The sequence below is a fragment of the Oryctolagus cuniculus genome, chromosome 9, assembly GCF_051225735.1.
Source record: "Oryctolagus cuniculus isolate XC-2025 breed Fujian yellow rabbit chromosome 9, ASM5122573v1, whole genome shotgun sequence".
NCBI classification, from domain to species: domain Eukaryota; kingdom Metazoa; phylum Chordata; class Mammalia; order Lagomorpha; family Leporidae; genus Oryctolagus; species Oryctolagus cuniculus.
This window is the reverse complement of record NC_142875.1, coordinates 68194285-68200590: the sequence shown is the minus strand read 5'-3', so window position 1 is coordinate 68200590 and position 6306 is coordinate 68194285. Positions and strand designations below refer to the sequence as shown.

Sequence of the window (6306 nt, the reverse complement as noted above, 5' to 3'; positions counted from 1 at the left end):
ATAAGAATTTCCTGTCCCTCAGTCCTAACAGGCTGATCTTCTGGTGTGGGGGTGAAGAGTAGGAGGAGAGGATCAAGTTGCCCTCAATAGAAACAAAATGATTTCAGATGTGGAGAATGAGAGGGAAACAGAGCAGAATGCACCTTATTGTCCTGAAAATGAGCGGTTTAAAGAGATCAAATTCAGTACTATTGACAGCAAAGGTGATGGAAGACTAGACCCATGAGAAAGGGGTATTTGTGTATTTCTTTTTTTTTAAAATTAAGAGTAAAATAATGCTCTCCATTAGCAAGAGCAGTGGAATGAGGATAGAGAGATGAGGAAAGGCCAATTAAGAGGTACCAAAGGCCGGCGCCGCGGCTCACTAGGCTAATCCTCCGCCTAGCGGCGCCGGCACACCGGGTTCTAGTCCCGGTCGGGGCGCCGGATTCTGTCCCGGTTGCCCCTCTTCCAGGCCAGCCCTCTGCTGTGGCCAGGGAGTGCAGTGGAGGATGGCCCAGGTGCTTGGGCCCTGCACCCCATGGGAGACCAGGAAAAGCACCTGGCTCCTGGCTCCTGCCATCGGATCAGCGCGGTGCGCCGGCCGCAGCGCGCCGGCTGCAGTGGCGGCCATTGGAGGGTGAACCAACGGCAAAGGAAGACCTTTCTCTCTGTCTCTCTCTCTCACTGTCCACTCTGCCTGTCAAAAAAAAAAAAAAAAAAAAAAAAAAAAAAAAAAAAAAGAGGTACCAAGTTATGGTTAGATAAGAGTAAGAAATTCTCATGTTCTATTGCACAGTACTGTTACTATAGATAATGATAGTGTAACATATATTCTTGTTTTTAAAAAGTGAGTATAAAGGATTTGGAATATTTATGCCATAAAGAAATGATAAATGTTTGAGGAGATATATGTTTACTCTGATTTGAACATTATACAATGTATACATGTATCAAAGCATCACATAGTACCCCATAAATGTACAATTTCATGTGTCAATTAAAAATATACAGTTTAAAATGAATTAAAAGAAAAATTGGAGTATTTGCAAAATGCAAAATATTGTGTTATTGATTGTAGAAATCAGAGGAGTGATAGCACCATGATGGCAAGGAAGGAAATCATAGGTCCTTCTCCCCTCAGGGAGATATAGATTTAACGATAAATGGACCAAAGGCCCCTTAGAGAAATCCAGAAGCCAATTAAAAATCTCGTGCATCTCACGTGATCACGAAGCCACATTTAAACAGGTTGTGGTTCTGGGAACAAAGATGATTAAATCAACCATGCACCAAACCTGCAGTACCATACAGAGACACTGGGTGGAGCTCCAGTACTATTATTTACTACAGCACCAGTGAGGCCGTCTTATCCCAGACAAACACCCAGGGGGAGCTCCTGAGTGGAAAGTGGCAAACTTCTTCAAATAGGTAAGCCCAGAAAAGACACATACCCAGGAAAAGCCACAGAGGTTTCCACAATTTCTAGCTGGGCAGGCTGGAGAAAGTCCTGTGTTATGAAATTCTGGGGGAGTTGTGTAATTCTTTAAATGCCAAAATCCCAGCACCAAATGGACAAGATGTGCAAAACAAAACAAACAAAACAAAACAAAACAAAACAAAAAACAAACCAAGGAATCATAACACATTTAAAAGAAAATGTTAAATTTCTAGACATGGAAACCAAAAGAAACAGAAATATGTAAATTTCCAAAGAATTCAAAATTGCTATTACAAGGACCCTTAATGAATAAAAAGAATAAAATGGACAACCAAATGAAATCAAGAAATTAATACATGGACACAATGAAAATACCAAAAAAGAGAAACTAAAAAGAGCAAAATAGAAATTCTGGAACTGAAGAATGCAATAACTGAACTGAAAAATTCACCAGTGGTCTCAGCAGTAGACCTGACAAAGCAGGAGGAACAATCATCAAAATCAAAGACAAGGCTTTTGAAATTATTAAGCCAGAGGAGCAAAAATGAAAAAAAGAACATTTAAGAGCTTAAGGAACTTTTGGGACTCCATCAAGTAGATTAAAATTTGCTTTATAGGAGTTCCAGAAAGAGAAAAAACCAGAAAAGGTGCAGAAACATACTTTTAGAAACAATGGCCCCTTGATTTCCCAAATATGATGAAAGAAATGGACAAATTCAAGAAGATCAGGGAACTCCAACTAGGGTAACCCCAGAGAAATCTAGACAAATGTCATAATCAAATTATCAAAAGTAAAAAAGAGAGAATCCTGAAAGCAGTCAGAGTAAAGTGACTCATCAAGTACAGGGGACCTCCTATTCAGTAGCAGAAATCTGGCAGCTAGACGTATGGAAAGAGAAAATGAGCCAAATAAAATTAGTAATATTTGGTAAAGCTGTTCAAAAACACAGGAGAAATGAAGGTTTTCCTAGGTAAACAGACACTGAGGGAGGTTACAACCATTTGCTTGCTGTGATTGTTTCAGACAGCTCTATGGGGTCATGTTGAAGACTCTCTCCCAGTCTCTGCCAAAGGGTTTGGCCATGCCCTACTCCAGAGCTGTCCAGGTCTCTGGTCATCTTTGCAGTGTCAGGCCTGTCCCATTCAAGGGAAGTATGCCACTCCACAGACAGATTTGACCAAGCTGCGCCTGTTGGCACTAGAACAATCTCGTTTTCCCATGAGGCATGGCAGCACTGAATTCAGAGCAGGTTTTGGTGCTTCTGCCCAGACTACGTATCATGAGTTCATCATTCCAAATGGTTCAGTTCCAATGTGTTTTGAGTTTGTATCCTGCCACTTCACTGACTAATTTATTAGCTATAATAGGATTTTCTTTTTTGGTGGAAAAAAGGGTTTTAAGACCATATCATTTGTGAACAGAGATATTTTACTTCTTCCTATCCAGTTCATATGCCTTTTTTAAAAAGATTTTTCTAATTGGTGTGGCTAAAACATCCAGAATTATGTTGACTAATAAAGGTGAGAGTGGGAATCTTTGCTTTGTTTCTGATCTTAAATGAAAGAGTTCAATCTTTTCCAATTGACTATGAAGTTAGCTGTGGACTTTTCATATTTAGCTTTTATATATTGTGGTAATTTTCCTCTTTCCTAGTTTGTTGAGTATTATCACCAAGAAACCCAGTTGCATTTCTATATGCAAGAAATAACCTGAAAATAAATCATAAATAATTCCATTTACAATAGCAACACATAGATGCTCTTTTTTATTCCCTGTCATCCATGATGTTGGATAGAGGAGTGGCACCCCAAGGAGGATGATAGAAATACCAGGACTCATATGAGGTCAAGATCTCCTGTTGCACAGCTTCCTTCTCTCTGTCCTTCATGATGTGGGTTTCAGTATTTTACTGTATTGTTCCACCCCACCTGCTACCACCACAGCCACCGAGCACCTCCGAGAGCTTGATGGCCACACCCTATCGCACAGCGCCGATATGCAGAATTGCTTCAAGCGACTTCTGCTTCCGAAGGACATAAACAACTGACACATCATTTGCAGTTTTCCGCCATCACGAACAGTCCTGGAAATAAGTCTCCTGTGCACAAGTGGGAGTATTTCTCTTGGATTAATGCCAGGAAGAGGGATTTGTGGGCACCAAGGTGTACACATTTAGATTGGATGCTGACGAAGCATCCCTAACGGCGCCCATGGCAGGTGGCACCTCCACCATTCTTGCAGTCTTCAGGGGTTAGTGGCAAGCTTAGGTTTTGGACTCAGCCAGGACTGCAAGAGATCTACTTACAAACAGTGGATCCAAGAGAAGACACTTAACCCCCTGAGTCACTTAAACTCTCTTCTTCACCTGCAAGATGAGGACAAGAGCAGTGTTGGTGTCCAGAATTCTTGCAGAGAATCAAGGCGTTGAGGCTCGCACTATCTTGCAGTCTCTGGCACTTGCTAAGTGCAGATGTAGGGCTGACGACCAGGCTTACTATGACTACTTTGTATCCCGTTCCCCTTCCCCTCCTCCTCCAGTAAACTGTAAGTTTTTCTGTAAACAGAACCATTGTGTTACAGTCTTTGCAGGGTGCCAATCATTCTGTGGTTACTGCTATGGGATGTGTGTGGCAACACACCCCGGGCTGCATATCTACACTGGCTCCCGGAAAGGATTCCACTGGGAAGCAAACTCCCATCTCAGGAAAGCGTGTTATGCTTGTCATCTCATGATAGTACTGAATAAAGCTTGCGTCAGCTCATTTTTTCCCTAAAAGAATCACTTCCCTATGCACTTGAGACTACCTACACTCTTCAAAGATTTGCATATGATACTAAAAATAACATCTTCAGAGGAGAAATTGTTAAATGAAGGGACTTGTCCTTGTAGGCTTGTTCTATTTAAGGAAAAGGAATATCTGGCACCTATTTTTTTCCCATAATATTTATCTATTTGAAAGGCAGGATGACACAGAGAAGGCAGGGAGGAGAGAGACACACACAGATACCTCATCCATCTGCTGGCTCATTCCCCAAATGGCCACAATGGCCAAGTCTGGGCCAGGAGCTGCATCCTGGTCTTCCAGGCAGAGTGGCTGAGATTTGAACTGGTGCTCTGATTTGGTATGTTGGCATCACAAGTGGTGGCTTAACCTACTGTGCCATGATGCTGGCTCCTACGTGGGCCCATTTTAAAGGAAGTTTTATGGTAACTCAGGCTGTCACAGAATGGAAAGAGAAAGCGATTCAGAGTCAAAGGGACCCATCTCTTTTTAGCTGGGGAAGACCCTTATTTCAGAGCTTCAATACTCAGGTTTATATTTACCTGATAAGGTCATTAAGATTTAATGAGATAGTGTGTGTAAGCACTGGACAAGAACCTTATATATATACAAGATCCTTAAGTCATGTTCATTCCAATCTACCCTCCTGGTGTCACTGACACAACCTGCATCATTCACCATCTGTCCATTGAACATCAGTTGTGTGCCAACAGGCACTTCTTAGGCAATGAGTAGAGAGAGACACATTACAGAGACAGTTCCACCTTCAAGGTGTCTTAGTCTAGAGAAGGATAGGCTCTTCATCAATTTTCTTCTTTTCTATAAGTTTTATTTATTCATTTGAAGTAAAGTTACAGAGAGCGAGGGAGAGATTCAGAGAGATCTTCTATCTGCTGGTTCAGTTGCTAAATGGCTACAATGGTCTGGGCTGGGCCAGGGGGAAGCCAGGATCCTGGAACTCCACCCAAATCTCCCACAAGAGTGGAAGGGCCACAAGACTTGCACCACCCTCTGCTGCTTTCCCAGGTGCATTAACAGGGAGCTGGATCAAAATCGGAGCAGCCACAGGGGCCGTCGCCGTGGCATAGCACGTAAAGCCACCTCCTGCAGTGCCAGCATCCCATATGGGCACTGGTTTGAGTCCTGACAGCTCCACTTCCAATGCAGCTTTCTGCTGTGGCCTGGGAAAGCAGTAGAAGATGGCCCAAGTCCTTGGGCCCCTGCATCCATGTGGGAGACCAGGAAGAATCTCCTGGCTCCTGGTTTCAGATCAGTGCAGCTCCAGCTATTGTGGCCATCTGGGGAGCGAACAGCAGGTGGAAGAAGTCTCTCTCTCTCTCTCTGCCTTTGCTTTTCTGTAACTCTGCCTTTCAAATAAATAAATAAATCTGAAAGAAAGAGAGAGAAAGAGAGAAAGAGAGAGAGAGAGAGAAAGAAAGATGCGCACCCAAACCTCAGAGCCGCCGCGCACTATGGCCGTGGCTCCAAGCGCCGTGCGCACAGCAGCGGGGGCGTCGTCACCTCCGGGGGGCTGCGGGTGCCCCTAGGAGTGAATGTGGAGGCCGCACACATGCGGGCAGGGTAGGGGGGTCCTCCTGGGTCCCCTGGGTCCCCGGGTCGAGCCCGCGCCTCACCCCGCCCCCCGCCCCCCCCAGAAAAATAAAAACAAAAATAGAAAGGAAGGAAGGAAGGAAGGAAGGAAGGAAGGAAGGAAGGAAGGAAGGAAGGAAGGAAGGAAGGAAGAAAGAGAGAAAGAAAGAGAGAAAGAAAGAAAGAAAATGGAGCACAGCTGGGACTCAAATTGGTGCCCCATATGAGATGTCACTCAGCATCTTAACAGGCTGTGCCACAACGCTGGTCACCTCCCCTCCATCCCTTTTCTGTTGCTGTGAATTTAGCAGAATATCTGAGCTGAGTAGTTTATAAAATAAATACATTTCTTTAGCTCATAGTTCTGGAGGCTGGAAGTTCAAGACTGGGTACCTGTATCTGGCAAGGACCCTGTGAAGCTTCTACTCATGATGATAGGAAAGGCAGACATGTGCGAAAGAGACAATATGCAGGGAGCACCTTGCTTTCTAATAACATGCTCTTGCAGTAAT

The 6306-nt window shown here is 43.8% G+C and overlaps 1 non-coding gene across 1 annotated transcript; it reads left to right on the top strand.

The window, feature by feature from the left end:
• Positions 1-5644: 5644 nt before the first annotated feature.
• On the top strand, positions 5645-5776 carry LOC127487267 (small nucleolar RNA SNORA68). Its single transcript, XR_007913942.1, has one exon. It is a non-coding gene; the product is annotated as a small nucleolar RNA SNORA68 (small nucleolar RNA).
• The last annotated feature ends 530 nt before the right edge of the window (positions 5777-6306 follow it).